The sequence below is a fragment of the Vanessa cardui genome, chromosome 13 (assembly GCF_905220365.1).
Source record: "Vanessa cardui chromosome 13, ilVanCard2.1, whole genome shotgun sequence".
Classification (NCBI taxonomy): Eukaryota; Metazoa; Arthropoda; class Insecta; order Lepidoptera; family Nymphalidae; genus Vanessa; species Vanessa cardui.
The window spans coordinates 10,925,606-10,946,434 of NC_061135.1; the positions used below are offsets into that span (position 1 = coordinate 10,925,606).

The 20,829-nt window shown below is 30.8% G+C and overlaps 1 protein-coding gene across 2 annotated transcripts in view; it reads left to right on the forward strand.

The window, feature by feature from the left end:
• Window positions 1-20,829, forward strand: part of LOC124534693 — a 193,308-nt gene that overhangs the window by 115,467 nt on the left and 57,012 nt on the right. For both annotated transcript variants that reach the window (XM_047110675.1, XM_047110676.1), the window contains one exon: window positions 8,659-8,707. The gene's annotated coding sequence lies outside the window, so the exon portion shown is untranslated. The remainder of the gene's footprint in view (window positions 1-8,658; window positions 8,708-20,829) is intronic.

Consider the following 20,829-nt stretch of genomic DNA (forward strand, 5'->3'; position numbering starts at 1 on the left):
ATTCAAAAATATAGAGATTTAAAAATTATTTATTATTGATGACGAGTATTAATTACTTATTGTAATATGGATATAATAATAACGCCATAGTCAGCAATCACAACGGTAAAATTTCAAAAAGTGATATGTAGGATTTCTTTAAAATTAACTTTGTCAAATGTATTCCTTATCTAAATTTATATTGTTACGGATCATCTCTATAATATATACCAATAATTTATGTATCTTTGGTAAATCTAATTTCAATTAAGATGTAGGTACTGATAAAATAAGAATTATTCAAGGTAAACACAAAAAAATCTAATATAGAAAAACATTGTTACTTAAAAGTAAGTACTAAATTAATGTTTTTGTAACTCTGGTGGAATATTTTTAATAATATTGTTATACAACCTTTCCCAAGTGACAGAATAATTGTAATATAGATAGATTGGAAATTAACAATGACGAATTAGAATATAACTAACACGCTCAGTGCGGGTATATTTAAGGAATCATAAATAAGTAACTGATCGTTTTTGAGTTGTGACGAGTAAGGAGCCATTTTACTTTTTAGTCGTTGTTACACATTCAATGATGTAATTTTAAGTTTATGAAACGTTTTTCACAGTTGCGCTTTTAAAATCCGCTATATTGACAATTCTATCATCGATAAGTACCTAAAACTTATTATTGCTAAGCAAAACGAATCTTGAATATAGTAATCCAAACGAAAAGTTACAACATTCCTTCACACGCGGGTAAAACCGATTGCAGAAACTAGTGTTACATGAATGATAATAATATGAAACAAAAACAAAAATAAGATTCACAAACACGTCAAATCTTCGAACCAGAACACTTTCAAGAAAAATGTCAATTGGACCGAAGCGTTTTGTAATACACCGGTAGCCATTAAAACTGAATAATCGTTATTTATTCCGCGATTATATCTTTTAAATAAAACCAGTTTCGTTTTGTTACTTTCAACTTTATTACAATGTACATAAGAGCTATAGAGCTTAGAGATACAAGATCGTGATGAAATAAATATTAAGTTTTTGTGGCCGTCCATTGAAAACTTGTGAATGACTTGAAGAGAGGATGTGATGATATATCGTTTGGTTTTTTAATGATTAATTAATGTTTTTATTATTTTAAAGTAAGATAAAATCTAAATATACATAATTATATTCATTTTGTACATCATGAGTTATTTTCAATATAATTTATAGATGTAATTACGAGTTATTTTAATGACTGTACGTTTTACTATTTTTTTTTTTATTTTGGGTTTCAGTTAATATTTAATATAGATTATGCACAAAAAATTTTGAACGCAGTACTATAGAAGAAAATGGCTTAAGGCCGTATCAGTATAAATCTTCATAATTTATTGATTATGTCTAATGTTTGTATTTAATTCCAATCGTAGTAATCGTTACTTGACAATTAAACTGTGATTGTAATGGTTTCTTGACTACTTATTTTTTTAAGATTTTCGTAACATATAACACTTATCAAAATATTCCTGCCTATTAATTTGAGAAAAAACCATTATTTAAGATAAGCTTTCTACATAGGAGACCTGATTGTGATTAAATCATTTTAAATGTTAACGTCAACAGCGGAGAAGATAATGTCCTCCGATAAAGAAATCCGTCACTTTAAACCAATCATATGAATTTTTATGTACAGATTATCTAAAAACTAGTTGATCCGCGCGACTTCACCAACTTTATTTTACTAAATTACTCATCTCCACCGTGTATTGTTTTTATTACAAGTTGGACTTGTATAAGAACCTAAGACTAGCGAATTAAAACAACCATACATTCCAACTCTTCGGAAGTCGCAAAGGATCACATTACATTTCTCCATTAAATCGTCAATCTTTTAACAAGAAAATAAAGAAATCGACTTATTTACCTATAACATGCATCTTTACTGAAACAAACCATATCTGGACTAATTAATTATTCTCACCGTACTCGAGAAATTTCATGATGCATCATGATCATGGTAAGTTAACTATAAGTTATTTTAATTTAAGGGAAAATTAATTATATTAATTGAATAACATCATTACTAATTAATAACAAGAAATCCAAAATGATATCTATCTATCGTAATGGTATCTATCGAAAAGAGAAATGAACAAAATCGAAAGATAAAACTATTGAATGATATTCATTGCTAGCATGCAAGCTTGTTTCAATGCTAAATAGATTGATTGTATGATAATTGTTACATTTAATTACAGTATCGTTACAAGTATACGGCATAAATTAGAGCAATAATTACAAGTCTCAAGATTTCTTATCTTATCTATTAAGATATGGCAGAAATTGAAAAAGTATTTAATAGATCAAGCATTACGTGTCTTTATTGCTGTTAAAAGTTTCGTTGCATTAATATTTGTAAATATCAATATAAAAACTATATGTATAAAATAACAAAATCATACTTTGTTCAAATATTATCTTAGAAACGTATTTTTGTCATAGAATCGTCATTTTACAAGATATACATAATTGTAATTTAGTTTACCGGTTCGGAATTTAAATTAAAAAGAACATAACCGATACTAATCAAAGAACTCAGTAGATACTCTTTTACACCAATTATTAAACATAGATATGATAATGCAATACAGTTAAATGATTCTGTACATATTGAGAAATATACGTGTGAACATTTATTACATAAAATGCTACTTAAACATTTTGAGTCACAAAGGCGCGCCCTTCCCTTAATTATCGAAGTACATAATTATGAATGACGCCTGTACTTAAATTTGTATCTGTGTGTGTAAGATGTTTGATTTCAGAAACAAAACACAGCAAAATAAATTACAATATATTTATTAAAGCAAATTGTATGAAACAAAAACATCGTAATTCTAGTTATAGCTTATGTATGATGATGATATCCTAGTTTAACGAAAAGTGACACGTCTTACTCCAAATCATTTTACGTCAACAGATTTTTTCTTTCTCACTTTTAACAATCTACAATTAAAGAATTAATAAGTCTATTTTACAAGTAAAGTTGTCCTGTGCCATATACTTAACAAGAATTCATACTAAATGTAAATCTCTAACTATATTATAAAATATAGACCACTGAACCATTTGTTCCTTATTTAGAACTAGTAGTTTACTATCACGAAATATTTCCTTACGATAATTGTTACGTACGACATATTAATCATTTAATGGACCGTATCGACTATCAGACGGACGATTTGTGTTAAATTTAATAACTAAATCGTAGAGAAATACCATCGAGATGTATGTAATCCTATTACTACATTCTAAAACATCCAATCCAATCAAACGTAGGCCAATTACGTTGAAACTCATGGACCGCTCCTAAAATCGGTTAATTATTATTTAAACTGTTAGCATTTATTAATGAAATATAGTTAGTATCTGGTCATTATAACAGAGCTATACGTTTTATATCCTAAACAGTCTAAGTTTGAATATTAATTTTGTTCTCGATTAACTCTTAAATTGATAAGGATTGTGTCCGCGCTGAATTTATCGCGTTTTAGTCTTTTAATAGTTTTACGAGTAATTTCGGATCGTATAAAGTCATTTCAGTTTAAATTTAAATTAAGCCCTAGATAATATTAAGGTTGTTTTAATATGAATAGAGTTGATTTCTGTCAGTAAATACATTCAAAGTTTATTATAATGTAACTAATGACTTGTTTTACTGTTCCTTTGCGTCATAAATAAATATTACGTTAGTTACTAATGAAGTTACGGATTTCCGCAATAATTCCAATAAACAGCACAGTCTAAGGTCTAGACGTACTAAAACATTGAATTTCAAATTTGAACTAAATACGGCAAATAATAATTGTTATTTAAATTAATGTTGGGATATTGATCTCTAAAATATAAAATTCTACAGATATTTGTTTATATAGAAAGAACCACTTCATAATAGTAGCAGAACTTATTTTCAAACGGAAATATTATGACATAATTCAAAATAAAATCATAAATAGAAACGAAGTAAATCCTTTCCTTTTTTTATTTTTAAAGGATAAAGGTTTTAAACTTAACAAATATTTCCAATAGATTCCTATAAAAGTAAGTAAGTAAGTGCTGAGAATATACCTCTACTCCTGTAGAGAATAAGGCTTAAGCTTACATCTAAACACGCTACTCTTAATACATATATACAGATATCATAATTTTATCATCCCTGTCTGCATCGACGATCTAATGGATATATGGCTGGAGGATTTGTTTTTTTTGGTTTTTTCTATAGGAAAATTAGTAACAACCTGGAGTCTGGAAGTAGAAAGAAAAACTGCCGTAAAGGCAAAAACGTAAAGCCGTTGTTCTAGCGCCTGATCTGTTTGGCACTCGTGTCGGATTTGCCGCCCCATTGTATTTTGAGAGTTTTACTCACATGCTTGGGTACTTTAATTTGTTTTGCGTGGTTGGGTGATCTCTCGTAAGGTTGGCCATAACAGCCGAAATCAGTCAGGACAACATCATCATTCTAATATGCGCGTTCATCATATTTCGCTTCACCTTGGAGCACATGATGAAATGTAAACGCAAGATAGTACGGACATAAACTCAGAAGTGCTACGCAATCTTCAGTAAACATATTCTAGCCTAGTATTATAAAGTCTGAGAGGTCTCTATGATTTACTACATCTGAAATCTGATCGTTATTAATACGATGAAATATCCTGATAAATACGATTAAATTAAAAAATACTCAATCAATTTTATCGATGACGGACCTATTTCTCGAAATCAGTAAATTTCTCCTAAAAAATCCTAATCGGAAACGTATCTAATTCGTCGGCTTGTAACCAATATAACTATTATAAGCGCCGCCTGCAAACATAAAAAGTTGAAGCCCCTAATTGCTTACACATAATTGGTGATTAAACACCACCTCTTCATCTTTTTGGACGATTTATGATCGTAAAATAAATAGATTGGTTGTTCATTTGCTTTTAATAGACGTTTAGTGTGTTTTTAAAATGTACAAGCTTTTGTAGATCCTATTTCGAAAATATTAAGTTACATATTAGCGTGTTATATTTTAAGTGTGATTGTTGTTTATGTATTTTCAAATGATGTACCGTTACAGTAATCGCTGTTCGATTTTGTCTTCTATAAACAAAGTTGTTTGTTTTTTTTAAATTCGATTTTATGATGCGTTGGTTACAAAAACACTTATTTTAGGCGGAAGAAAGTGTTAAAATAAACGTGTTAATAAGGCACAAGAACAGAAACTTATTTGTTTGAATTTAAAAAATCGAACTGCTGATTCAATCCTAAAATAAGATTCATAAAAATCACATTATTCACACATACATATTGTAACAAATATTTACTTGCCAGCTTACAAAAATAGGTCAGATATTAATTGAATTGATTACGTAGAACATGAGTGTAATAAAAATTTGAAAGTTTTTTTTCTTCTTCTTTAAAACGAAAAATATTAATATTTGCGATTGTATCCCGTAATATTGACGCCGCATATTAATGTAGGTATCATAACGCATGTATAAGAAGTTTTTGTCTAAATCAAAAAATATTTCTCACAATTTAAAAAGCTTCACACATTGTTTGCCACTATCGAAAATAATGTCGTTGGCTCTTTCATCGTATGTAATTCTATACAACTGTCTCTTTCACCCAAGAACTGTCTCTATGAGAACTTACATAATTATTTCCCAGCGAGTGTGAACGTGGTTATTAGCCGCGAAGATTTTACAGCATCCTTCACATCATAAGGGGTTTAATTTGATTATGACCGAGGCGATAGATCACATTGTATCGATTGTAGTTCGATTAACGAGAGGTTATGAAAATAGTACGACTTTTTTTTAAATAACAATGACTTGAAGGCAACAAAAAATGGACAAAAATTCAACAACATTTTTTAGGATAATTTATTAAAATTTTTATTTTTTTTAACATTATCCGTATGTAAAAAATTGGTTCTAAAATGATTCACAAACGTAAAAAGGTAAACATCCTTGGCTTCAATCCCAATAATCTAAACTTCAAAATATGAATCCTTTTGTACGACATATTTTAAAAAAGTAACATCAAATAGTGACCGCTTCCGCTAAGCCAAACAGTTTAACGCAACAAAGAATCCACGTGAAGACTCTATCATTTTCAACATAAGCGCGGCATCCAAAAAAGAGCATTGTCATAAAATGAGAAAGGCCACGCTCAAGAAACCACCCATGACGATTTCGAAGCCACCGGCAATAAAAATGACCCACAAAAATACATTATTTACTATTATATATCGGCAAGGCGACAGACGGACTAATCACAAACCTAAATACAAACACGAGGAACGTAGGTGTAAAAGGTACGGGCGGTGGAGAGGAATTGTTTGATGATACCATAGAAAAAGTAGCTCCTAAATTCGTCGGTAAGAATGAATAGCGTGAACCAATATTGACCGTTGCTTAATACACCCTTTCCCACGGTATCCTGATGGATATTTCTCATGTTACGAGGTATAAAACTTATGTTTGACGTTATAGGGCGCCTAGTAAGTAATCAGTAGACCAAACAAATTGAGTCTCAAATATGTGCCTGATTATTCGAATCCTCGCTGCCCTCTGACTCAGTGCCGGCTTTTAACTTACAAAAGACTGCTAATTGGAACGCCTTTCGTATAATCGCTTATACTTTAATTCTAGTTAAACATCTTCACACGTTTTCTACTGCGATGGTTCATTGATAGATTTGTTAGACAATTTATTCATTAGAATTCGTATACGATGGTGAGCAATAATTCGAACGTCCAATTTAAAAAAAGAAACACCTATTTATGTTTTGTAATAACAAATATGAGTTATAATTAATAGTCAAAATAACATGTCAGACGACCCTATTGATACCGAGTCCATAATCAATTCATAAAATACCATTAGAACCAGTAGCCAGATCGTTGGCAACGATAAAGTTCCAATTGGGTATGCGGTTTCGTTAGAGTTCACCGTGTCAAACTCATTACCATTTCTCTAGTACATTCGTTTACCTTCAACTGAAATTATACGTATGTTATTGCACATTATTTAACACGAAATTAAAAAGATTAAAAAAAGCAATACATAATATTTTAATGCTACGTTTTATCTCATCCTCTCAGAAACACATTAATTTTCTCCAACTAGATTTATTCAATTACAATGCCACACATCAAGTCGAGTATATTTTTATACCTCATTCGAATCAGAAAGCGATAATACCAGTTCATAATTCTCAAGTGCAATCAATTTAAAACAAATAATATGGGTTATTTAAAACTAACAATCATGATTTAACATTAATTTCTCGTGCGATTTACGCATGCATTACTCTTAACGTTGGAGTTTAAATATAATTATCGCAAATCATAGTATTTGTATTGCACTTGCTATTCACGTCCGGACAAGACGTGATATTTTGTTAAATGGACTTCAATGGTCCAACAACTACCAAGATCGATGATGAGGAGCAATTAAATTCCCTAGCTACCCGAGAATAAGTACTAGAATTGCTTGTGAATGATAATGCAAATAAGCTTGAAGACGTCAATTTTTTAACCGACAATAATAACCTTTATGTGAATGCAGGTAAAGTTTGTTTTAATAAAAGTGATCTCGTGGGTGCTGTGATTAATGTTGTGAGTGCCCCCGCTGTGTTGTTTGTTACACTTGTCAGTGATGTAATTTTAATTTATCAGTTGGAGTAATATACAGACCTCCGATTGGATTCCGCTTTGCCAATCCTCCCGGCTATATGCCAACGTCGTATCTCACGCGTGTAACTCTTAAGATATTTTATATCTAATTTATCTTAAGGCATTATTATTTACCATTCAACTTATGGTACTATAATCTTGAATAACTTGAAAAACTAGTCATAAACTGTTTTAGCAAAGAGCACCAACGATGTAACATAGTAGTCAGCTTAATTTCTGCAATTAGACGCATGATGGCAAAAGCATAGAGGTTAAGCTGTAGCAATAGTGTTAAATAAATATAAATCGGACACCGAACACAGCTCGCTTTGTATTTGCGACTTTATCTAGGATTTCGGTCACGTCTCGGCAGATTATGTTCGTGACACCGAAGTAATAAATTTCAACTACATTCGGCATGTCACTTTGTCCAATTTAATCCATAACCTAAATTATATCATGATTTTACGAAATTGTTACGTGTATACTACAAAACGTTCTTACAATTAATACAATGTTAACCTCGGTGATTTATCGCTTATTTGCTTTTGCATGTGTATTTTACCAAAGACACGGGGATTATTATCAAAAGTCATACAAGGTGAAATACACTTTAATCTAAGCCTTATAAATTCGCATTAATCAAAATCTAAGTACACTATTCGAGTAGGCTCTCTTAAGTGCATTTGACTTATGATTTTATAAGATAAATCAAATGTAAAGCTTGTGATAGATGAGTTGAATCTACATTTCGGTTTTGATTTTTACCAAAAGGATAGGCAAGGCATTCTGAATCTTTTTCATGTATACAATGATATAAAAATCAATTTCAATTAAATATAATTTGATATCACTTGTATGAATGTTGGATTTTCAATTACACTGTGTTTTTTTTTTAATAAATTATATTTGAATAAATTGATAAAATAATTTATTTTGTTACAGATACCCTTCACGGTAGTCTTGAGCGATTAAAGCGAGTGGAATTACCAAGGTATTTACACGTGCCATCAATAAAGAATTTAATAACATTTTACGATCAATCGCCTCTGTCAATGAAAATACTCAATAATACTTCAATAGTCATAAATCTCGATTTAGAATCTTCTGTGAGTGTGAAGTGTTTGTCCTCATAAACAATGGTTCAGCTGTGAATTTAACGTTCTAAAATGGTATTGATTTTTGTTTTAAGTGATTTGGGCAACGTATGCCATTCTCAATAGTGACCAGCCAACTAGACATACATATAAACATACATACACATTCAGTATGTACATACACAAGTGTGTGTGATAAGACTTCATGACAAGTGCTGTCTCTGTTTTCTTACTATCATTCTTTGGACTGCACGACAATCAAACCAAACGGAAAAATCGAGTACTTTCGGCGGCACGGTAGCTTACTACCAACATTATAACTAATAATGAACCGATGATATACACAATTTGGTCAGACTTAGGTATTGAACCCGTAGTTATGGTCTGCTGAGGAGAGATGGCCCAGTGCGTAGAACGCGTGCATCTTAACCGATGATTGCGCGTGCCAACCCAGGCAAGCACCACTGAATATTCATGTGCTTAATTTGTTTTTATAATTCATCTAGTTCTCGGCGATGAAAAACATAGTGAAACCTGCATGTGTCAAATTTCATGGAAATTCTGCCACATAGAATACACATGTGGAATATACATACACACAACCAACCAGCATTGTAACAGCGTGGTGGAAAATGGTTCAACTTCTCCTCAATAGGAGAGGAGTCCTTTAGCCTAGCAGTGGGAAATTTACAGGCTGCTGTTGTTGTTGTTATGGTCTGCTAACAAACGGACTAAACAGAGTTAGCCACTAGACTAACGAAAGTGATATGGTAAGGCGCGTACATTGGTGATGATTAAAATTCCATAATACATTTGAATATTATAATGCTTATTAGGAAGACTAACAAAACAATAAATAATAATTTATATAAACATTGCTACGGCTATTAATAAATCATTTTATTCAAATACATAAATATAACTTGACTTATTACTAATAAATTTTGTCGAAACTAAAATGGTGTAATCTATTAATTAGTCGTTTTTTTTTTCGAGTTTTAAATACAAATGATACCTATTTGTCAACTTTCTTTGCCGGTGTAAAAAGTGTAGTCATTTCTCAGCTGTCAGCTTGGATCCAACGAATCTCGCCACCAGCGCTGTCACTAATCGTTCTAAAGATGTCACCCGACCACTTTACTCTGACAAATGAAACAGCATCTTAGTACCAATTTGTATCCTTTGTTTCTCTAAATGCCGCTTTCATTAACTCTCTCTATATCTTAATTTAGCGTATGAATGACGTTGTATTGTCGCTGTCTCTTTGACAGCTGATTTTAGTTATCATTAATTTCGCTGTCTCATTGCTATTCTGTTGTGATTTTTATTAAAACGTATCCCAAATAAATATATATATTTAATATTATGTAGACTATAACAATTAAAGCAATTTTGTCTTGAATACAATTAAATATAAAAAATTAATTAGGTATAGGAAGAATATCATTTGAATTTTGAACTATAATAGATATGTAGTTTACGGTCAATGATGTTTTGGGACATGCCTTGTTTATAGACGATTTAAAAAACAATTAGGGTATACATAACTATTTTAAGAATTTGATGCTTATACCTTACTAACGACACCATGTATACAGAGCAGTGAATGAGATGTTAGTTCAATTTACCAATTTTTTTCTATACTAATTTTAGTACTCATTTTTTAAATTGATCAAAATCGTCTGTCTGTCTGGTTTATAATCTTTAGATAACGCTCCGCCCGAAAAACTTTGAACTGAATATTAAAATGCTAGAGCTGGTTAGTTTCATTTTTAATGACGCGAGCAACGACCTCTGCGTCACAAAAATATTGTTTTAGTAAAATACATATAAGTATTTTGTTCAATAAAAAAATCAATTCAATATATTTCTATTTACTTCAAGTTTTTTGTTTTGATTTGTGTCTACACAAGAAACGTCACTCCGAAATTGTGTCTATAAACTCTCAATCCTAAAGTTTCAGCACATCATCCCAAATATATCATTAATGGGTATAAAACTTTTATATCTATATAATTTAAATAATTGAATACATTATTATACCGATCAAATTTTATGCAGTTATATTATTAGTTCATATTTTTATACTCTTCAGTTGAAATTTATTAAAAAAAAATATTCATAATCTATCCTAAATCAAGTAGCATTAGACACATACAAATTGTGAACACACGTCTGTAGAAATTATTTCCAATAAAGATAATTCTATAATGACGCCTAATACAAATAAATATTTTTTATGTGATGTAACAATAATAATGACCAAATAAATGTCATATTTGACCTCATAACAGATGTTTAAATATATAATTTTACAGAGTAGTTTTTATTAAATGAATTAACACTTTAAAAAATATTAACGGTTTAGAATAGAAAAATATGTTGCCATATAAGTAATTTATTTCAGTACAAAAAAAAGGTTAAATTTTATTCCATTAATAACATAATGTGCAAATGAAAGTCAAAATTTAAATATTAAATAACATTCTTTTGAAATCTTACGGGACTAACCAAATGTTTTATTTTTTCTCTATTAGCTATATAGTCTAAGAAGTAAATCATTTGGCTTTGAATGTTAAATGAATCAATAAATCAAATTAACGATACAGATGGAACTCATTATAAATTTTATTTCATACATGCTGTAAATAACAATTCCATACTCGATCACATAAAAGGAGCCGACAACAGATCACCCAAGACTTAATGCGATGTATAATTTCCGTGTTGGATTCCTTATTTTTACATGTTCATGGCATGATTGATATTCGTTATCTCAGGAAGCTTGTTGTCTAAGCGGAGCAATATTTTATAGTTATTTAATTATGTGACATTAGGAAATTGTAAGTTTGATATATGATATAATTTTAAATAATATATTTTACTCAACTTTAGATCCGTTTTCTGATATATTCTATTACTTTTTCTGTATTACTACTTGGCAAAACTTTGTGCAAGGCTTTCGGGATAGGCAGTATACGCTCATCACAAATTCTACTGCCAAAACAGCAATACTTAGTGTTGTGTTTGGAAGATAAATAATCCAGTGTATATAGAAGCATAAAGGATAACATCTCATTTCCCAAGGTGGCTGCTGCAATGTCGATGGGGAAGTTGAGATACATTACAGAGGATGGTGACCACTTACTGTTGGACCAATCGCCTTTCTGAACAAAATAAGAAAAAAATAAACTTATTTGTTTTTAAAGATTTAAACATGTCTTTCTATTAATTAGGAAATGTAAAATCATTTCATCTATTGAGACTAATATTATATATCTATATTTACTTCGAACGTGTACGCTAAAACAAAAAATCTATTTAAAAACGTTTGCTGAGACGTGAATAATTCTAAGCAAATCGAGATAATAATAATTTAATTACAAAGTTCATTTAAATTTCATATTATCAGCGGTAGATTTATTACGGACAATATAGTACTGCGTTTAACTAAATAATTAGTATTTTAATAGGGAAGGCTTAAACAATACTTTAATTTTAATTTTATTGTAATAAAAGTATACTTTATATTTTTATGTTGCGGAAAGTGATATTTTTTCAAGTTAATCCATATTTCCGTTGTTAATTATGTATAACTTCTCATTTATATAAGTAAATGGCATCGGGTCTGGTTTAGGATTAATTTAAAATAGGCGGCCTCGACTACGTAGATATCATATCATAATATATACGGCGTACATACAGCAATATATAGATTCTACGAATAGAGATTTGATCGATTTACGAATTCAGAATATCCGGCCACTCTCTCGCCGATGGGCTGAAAGATGTTTGCTATTCGTGCGTAACAGGTTTTATACAGACTGAATGAAATGTATGAACATTTTAGTTTTACAATCACAAGTACTTAAAACATTTTTTTTTTAATTAAGTTTTCCGTGCTTTTTTATCTTATAATGTTCAGCCAAACCAAATAACTCCAAGAAATAATAAAATAGACTAAATCATAAATTATACTTAATGTTATGAACGCTACACATATAAGTTAACAAAATTTAAATAAAATTTCTCTTTGCAATATTATCAAGTACTGCTAGTAGGTATTTAAATAAAATATTATTTATATTAAATGATAACGGCTTAATTTGGAACTATGCTTAATGAAGTCTTAGAGATTTTAGTAATCCACCGGGAAAGCAAATCTTCAGACTCAAATACAGCGCCTTAATGTGCTTTCCGAAGAACTAGAGTACGCTCTAATAACCCCAACACTCAAGACTTAGAATTTATTAAAGTTATACTACATCAACACGTGATTTATACCCAGTACCTCGAAATCTGTAGCGCTATAAGCTTGCAACCGAACCAAATAAGCATTTAAAACTTGGAATAACAATGTAATGCTAAAATAGTGTAGCATATAAAAGCTGTTTCAATACACACAAACACAGCTCGGGTCAAGTTCGCCTAACGCCTTTTGATTGAAGCAGATTGTTCTTAATTCATTTTCATTTTGTACCATGCTCTCGCCAAATATCCTTTCAATATTACTGTTAACGAAATCCATGCTTTGCAAATTTGCCCCGTATCGTGTTAGAATACGGTCTATGATATTTTCAAATGACTGTATATCTGTCATATTGTAAATTGGTAAAGATGCGTCACTGCATTTCTCTTTATATTCAAACATCTTAATAGAATTGGCGCTTGACACTGTTTCATTGTCAATGTTATTCGACTTTCATAACAAGGCTTCAAATAATATTCGGATTAAACATATTTTTATTTTTGCGAAGTTATGTTTGTATGCTTAAAGGTCTTTAAAAGTATTTTCCTTTCCGAACCTATGATAGTAATTTACTGGGTATTCAATAAGTAGGTGTATGCTTCTAAAGTAAATAAAGATAAATTTACTTGATTTAAACTGAAGAAAATATTATGTTATCTTGAGAGAAAATTAATTAAACGCCTATCAAGAAATGACATGAAAACTCCAACGCGTTTATTATCTGTGTGTAGTGATAGCTAGCCGAAAATAATTTCCTTTACAATTCGAGTGTGAAATTTGAAAATTATACCGCGGTATTTATTTTTAAACCATTTTTAAACTCGCGCCCGTGTGGTCGTGATGCAAGCAGTCGAGTAAGTACATTTTGTTTTCATATCGATCGATGCCGGTGGCCGACGCGTGCGCAATAAATATAATATACTGTCATATTCAAATCATTTTTATTTAGAGCTCTTTCGCATCTCAATATTTTATGAACATCCGTGTTGAGATATTTTCTTAAATAAAATATAAAAACATTATATCAATGTATGATGTATGAAGAGTTTGAGTAAAGTTATAGTTTTTAGAATCATATGTAGATGGCTCAAGAGAAAGAGCGTATAGATATGGTATGGTATGGTATACTCGTTTGTGCTTACAATTTAAATTGTAATCCGTAGTAATAAAATATCATTGAATATTAAATCAAAGTTATGCCCAGTTTAAATGTACATAAGATACGTGATCCTGGATGGCCTTTTAATAAGAACACGATTATTTTAAAAAAGGATTACAAGTTCAAAACCAGACCAGAGCCACCAACATTTTTAAGTGCTTATTGATGTTCATAATTCATCTCGGTGTTATAGAATAATCGAAGATATGTTGAAGCGGCATGGTGGAATAAGTTCCACACTAAGTCCAGTTCTGAAACGGTAACTTTACTTTAAGTATATTTGATGACAAAAAATATACACGGAACACACATAAGTAATAACCTCATTAATGTTAGTCTACTAAACAATTTTGCAAAGATTTACCTTGTTAATCTTGATTACTAACAACTTCGTTACTTAATTAATTAATTTAAATGAACATAGTTCCCAAGAGGTCAAGTATAAAGGTCAGGTAATTAGAATTGCTTATAAGTACAATTCGATGATCGCAGTATCGACTGTTTCTCGGAACTTCCGCATAATAAGATCACATCAACATAAAAGGGCTCGAAGATTTAATGACAGGCGCTGACAGATGGGCATGTACGTTCGTCAACGCAAGGGAGATGCTTACAAGACGGATACAGCTTACGAGTTACAATGGCACTTTGATGTGGCACCGTTGCATTTTGATATAGGATTGATAGGCGCCGGGTATGACAATGAGTAGGTATAACCTTAAATAATTATAGTATCCGTATGAGTTTTAATTGAAATATATAGGTATATATGCTAGTTTATATCTATTTGTTTATTCTGGTAAAGGTTCCTTTCATTTTCTGTGGAAGATAATTACAGTTATAAAGTCAAAGTCATTTTTTTTTTTATCGAAATTGTCAAAGGAGTGCCGTAGAACCAAAGATGACCATTTTGCAAAGTTTTCAAGATTAAAATTTTCCACTAATACTTTTAAAAAAATTACTTATATTGTTTTTTTGCAAAAATAATCGTTCGTTTTATATCTTAAAAACACAACTGTTTAACTATAAGTTGAAATCGTTTTTAACTAAAATAAGTTTAATACTTATATCCAATTTAACAAAATTGAACGAAAATTGAATTATACGAAAATAAGTTGACGTTTTTTACTAAGATAAGTTAGATACTTATATCCAATTAAACAAAAATGAACTATACGAAAAGATGAACATTCTTCTTAAACATAATTTTAACCAAATTTGGTGTCACTAGAACTAAAATTGTGGGTAAAATTAGTTGTTCAATTAGTTATTATTTGCATGATTTGACCCACACATGCCGAGGTGATTTTAATTAAAAGCCAGTGGAGGGAATGTGACGGAGTGCTATATCTTAAACAAACCTAATTATGTAGGTACAATTGTATAAACAATTACTAATTATTTACTGTCATGTTTATAATTCCATTCGTTGGGTTTACTAAATAGCTACAATGATCTGCGTTATTGTGTTGTTAAAATTTGATGGCATTTTGAGCCGCGAAAGTTCAAAGTGCAGGCTAGTAATTACTAAAGTAAATTAATGAACAATAGATAATAGTTTTGTCATTGCAAGACAGAATAATTATCTGCATAGTAAAGTTGATTTGTTTTCCACTTAGCAACGGAGCAATCGATTGTTTTTTATTAAGATAATTAACATAAACATTGATAGTCAAATCGTACGTAATTTCACGAAATCTTAATAAACACAAAAGACTGAATATAGTTTTTATTCTTTGTTCAATTTTATACCTATTAATTGAAGTCCTGAAGTTAAAATAAAACCCAATCGCCAAAAATCTATTATTCACGTAACATAGGCGATCTTCCTTTTTTTACTTCTAATTTGGCGCGGGAAATCTTGTATTATTAAGCCATACGAATAACGTTCTGAAATCGATTACACATATATTTATGAAATCGGATGCAATATGTGAGTTTATTTAATATATATAAAAAATACAACTACATAAATAAATTATTATAACAATACATACATATGCTTACATGGTGGTATGTCTTCGTACAAGCTCATCTCTACTACTTCACACACCATTTACACCCAACCCAAACCTAAAAAGGACGAAAGATTTTTATTTCACCATAAAAAAATGCAATTTTAAAATACTTCAAATCTGTAAGAATTAATTAAATCATAAATAATTGCTTTTTAACTTCTATTTATAGACAAAGACAATTATTTGCAACGTCAGTTATGCACTCTACATTAACATAATTAGGTTAGCACAATAGAATTTAAAGTTCATAAAGGCAGGCAGACTCACGAAGTCGGTCGAAGTAGATGGGAACGAGATTTTCGCTGCTGATAATAGATCTATGCCATACGTGATATGGGTTAGGCTAATGAAACAATAGATCGTACCGCCATCTTGCTTCGAATTAATTCAATTATTTAATGATTTGAAAATGTACGAGCGTACGAGGTACTAGTAGATCTAAAAGCATTTTCAAATACCTGTTTGTAAAGAGATAAGTTTAAAATTAATTGAGCAACTTTCGTAATTAGTTAATTTGTGATATATATTCAATACTATTACATAATCTACTTTTTGAAATCTTCACGGCAATCGGGCCTCGTTATGTGTTTTTAATAAATTAGACATAGGAAGGCCGACAAGAAAATGATAAGAGGCTTCCTATCGTTCGTCGGGTGGCGTTAAAACTTTGGTGAGCTGGTGTACATTCGCCGCATTACAGGCGTTTGTCAATTAGTACAACCATTTTAGGTACAATAGGTACGCAAATAGCTTACACAAATTGAAGACAAATTGATTTTCTCTGATACAGGACTTTATTGTTTGCTTAGGTGGATACTAATTATTGATTAGTTAAACATTTACCACGGATCAATACTTTATCCGTCTGAACTCTAGTTTAAGGGTCATTGAGTTATTGTATTACCGACGTAAGGATCTTATTTGACGGAAAATCGATTGATAGTTTTAGGAGTTGTGTTCTTCCAATGCTAGTTTACTTGGGCTATTTTAGCAAAGCCGACGAACAAATGAAGCAACTTATAGTAAGCGCTCACCACTACCCATAGGCAATGGTGTTGGAAGAAATATTAAACATTTCTTACTTCTCTAATACACCACCCAACCTGAGATCTCATATGTTATGTCCCTTGTGCCTGTTACTCTGGCTCATTCACCCTACAAACAACAACAACAACAGCCTGTAAATTTCCCCCTGCTGGGCTAAGGCCTCTCCCTTCGAGGATAAGTTTTCGAACATTACCACAACGCTCCAATGCGGGTTGGTGACATATACATGTGGCAGAATTTCTATGAAATTAGAACCTTACAGGATTTCTCGCGATCTTCACAGCCGAGCACGAAATTAATTATAAAAATAAATTAAGCACCTAAATATTGAGCGGTGCATGCCTGGGTTTGAACCTGTAATCTTCTGTTAAGATGCATGTTTGAACCACCGAGAACTACAAAGTAAACTTACTATTGAATACGAATCACGTTAATGAAGTCACAGCAACAGCTTGTTAATAATAAAATATGTTTTAATATTGTCATTCTATTTATAACAAGCCCGCCCCGGTTACGCTCTAGTTTATTAATGTTGAATCGGTCTATGACCTGCAATAACACTTCCTAACAGTGAATGTTACTGATCCAGTAAAGATTCGTTTAGACTGATAGATAAAAATACATAGAAGGAGGCAAAACTAATTATCATATAACTCTACGTTACGTTTGCGTAAATGTATGTACTTATATTACAAATTCTAACTATGTATGCAAATATGAAGGTTTGATATCATTGCCTTTTCATTTAAGGTGATAGTTAGCCTATTAAAATACCGATCACAGATGATAAAATATTTTATAATAGACAATTTAATTTATTCATATTATATGGATTCTCCAACCCGTGCAAGAGTAAAGTATTTGAATATACTTCAATCTTTCTGAGGACACTTTTACCCAGTAACATTTACATACAGCTTTTATTTACTTGTAGCGCTAGAAATCCTTATAGTCTAAGACAAAAATTAATGAGTTGTTGTATAATTTTTATGAAATTTCATGATTGTGTTAAAATTATGTCTTTGTAATATTAAAAGAACCAAAGCAATTATGTACTTTAATCTCCATTGTAATGGAGTCCGTAACGCTTTCGATTACTTGCCCATTTAAACTAATATCAATTGAATCGTTTCGAAAACAATCTTAAGACATTAAATTGCTTCCATCACATATATCAGACTAAACAAGAAATGAATATGTATATAAAGGTACAACTTGCGCAAGTAATGGCCCATTAGTCCAGGCAGATCTGCGTCGCTAATGAGATGAATTGGAGCGTAACCCGACATTGCATTGCTGACAAGTTAATATTTCAACACAAATATAGCGATAATTTGCCCTAAGCTCGACTTACTGCTAATTAAATTTGAGTTATAAATGTTTGGTGTTTCTAGGCTTAACATTCTAGGATACTGTAGGTTATATTACTCAATCTTATCTATTTTAAATTGTAGACTTTTATCTATCTTTTATCTTAGCTTAGTCTTTAATTGATTTTATATCTTTACATAAACGCATAAACATATAACATGTGTACCTATAATGACAGCATATGTAATTTATATGAGAGTTATTTGCATTTATTCAGCAAAAAACTTGAACTAGTCTGGCGTAGTACTGTAGTACTAATATAATTTCACCATGAAAAAACGTCAGCTAATAATTGTATGCTAGGTAAAGATGTTCTTTCCTTTAGGGGTGATAGATTAAAGCTTGCATTACTTATATATGTAAAAAATAGAATCCAAAAAAAAACATACTCGTTTTTCTGCATATTTTAAAGTGTTATGTGTAAATAAATGATACACTCTATTACAATAACATACTTGGGTCAATTAAACTGTGTCTCTAACACTCTACTTTGAATAAATATTTAAATAAGAATTGAGAATTCGTTGGTGATAGGACTTTATGCAAGCCCGCCTGGGTAGGTACCACCCACTCATTAGTTATTCTACCGCCAAATAACAGTGCTCAGTATTGTTGTGTTCCGGTTTGAAGGGTGAGTGAGCCAGTGTAACAACAGGCACAAGGGACATAACATCTTAGTTCCCTAGGTTGGTGGCAGATTGGCGATGTAAGGAATAGTTAATATTTCTTACAGTCTATGGGTGATGGTGAACTTCAGGCTTATGACTTACCATCAGGTGGCCCATATGCCCGTCCGCCAACCTATACAAAAAAAAATTGTTTTGCGATATTATAGTAGACATACTTGAATGTCAAAGAGTATCATACTAAACAAATATAAAAACGCTAAATTCATAAACGATGACATAAAATTATAACAAGTACGATCAACTTTTCAAACCTCTATCTTAACTGCGTATAATATTAATACGACGAGTAACGTCAAGTGTATAAATCGTTAGCGGCTAAATCGCGTCTCTATAGCGGCTCGTAATCGTGATAACCATCGGGGAGTGGCGCCCGGGCGAGATATAGGACTTACAGTACTGTCACGGGAAAAAGTGTTAAGTGTAAAAAAATATATATTATTCTTATAATAATCACTACATAAGTATATTTCATATTGTTGTTATCGAGTGAAATAGTGAAATACATATAAAGTCTAATTACTGATTTAAAAAAACTTATATTACATGTTGGAATTGAATTTAATAAATAATTTTGACTTTGACTTTGAAAACAAGTTCCACACAAAATAATTATCAAGTCAATATTTCCAAAGCTTGTTTCCGATCAGCAAATAATCTTATGTATCAGATCGAATCATCCAGAAAAGAAAATAGGACTGTTAGCTGCTAGCTGAGCTATTAACTTGTTTAATCCATTAAACACGACAACAACACAACAACCGAAGGTTATTTATTATATACAAAGATTTTGTTTTGTCGAAAAGTCATTCGCTAATAAAATTTTATGTTCTATTTTTTCTTATACACGCATCCTATCTTATTAATTAGAATTCTTTACGTGTCATATAAAGGATACGAATACTATTTTTTTTAAACGTTAAGAAATTACATTTATTAATTACCTTAATAACGTGAATGTAATTATCGCACGGCTGTCAGAGGCTGTGCGCAAGTGTAGCGATGTTAGCGAGATTCGAATCTTAACGCATTCAGCTGAATGTCTCAATTAAGGCGTTATTGGCCAATTTGCTCTGCACCGCCAAGTATTTAATTGTACATTTTTACTGTGAGTTGTAGTATATAAATGCATTATAATTTCGTTTAAGCGCTTTATATCAAGACTGTACATCAATGGTTAATATTTCATATTTTTATATGACTTTTTTAATAGTACACTTGAACATTCATTAATTTATATTTATTAAATTATTATTTATTTAATTGAGAATCCATAAAAAATTTTACAAATGATGTTTTGAAAAATTAGATCGTTTTACAGTGTGTGTCTGTAAATGTCCCATAGATGGGCTGCTGACATCAAATTATTAATATCCCACCACCCCACTTTAATTAGGGGTGGATTCAAATGTGGCATATTTTTATCCGATGCTTGACAAGACATGAAAAAAAACACATCGTCTAGGATCCTTTCAAAGTGTTTTTCTTT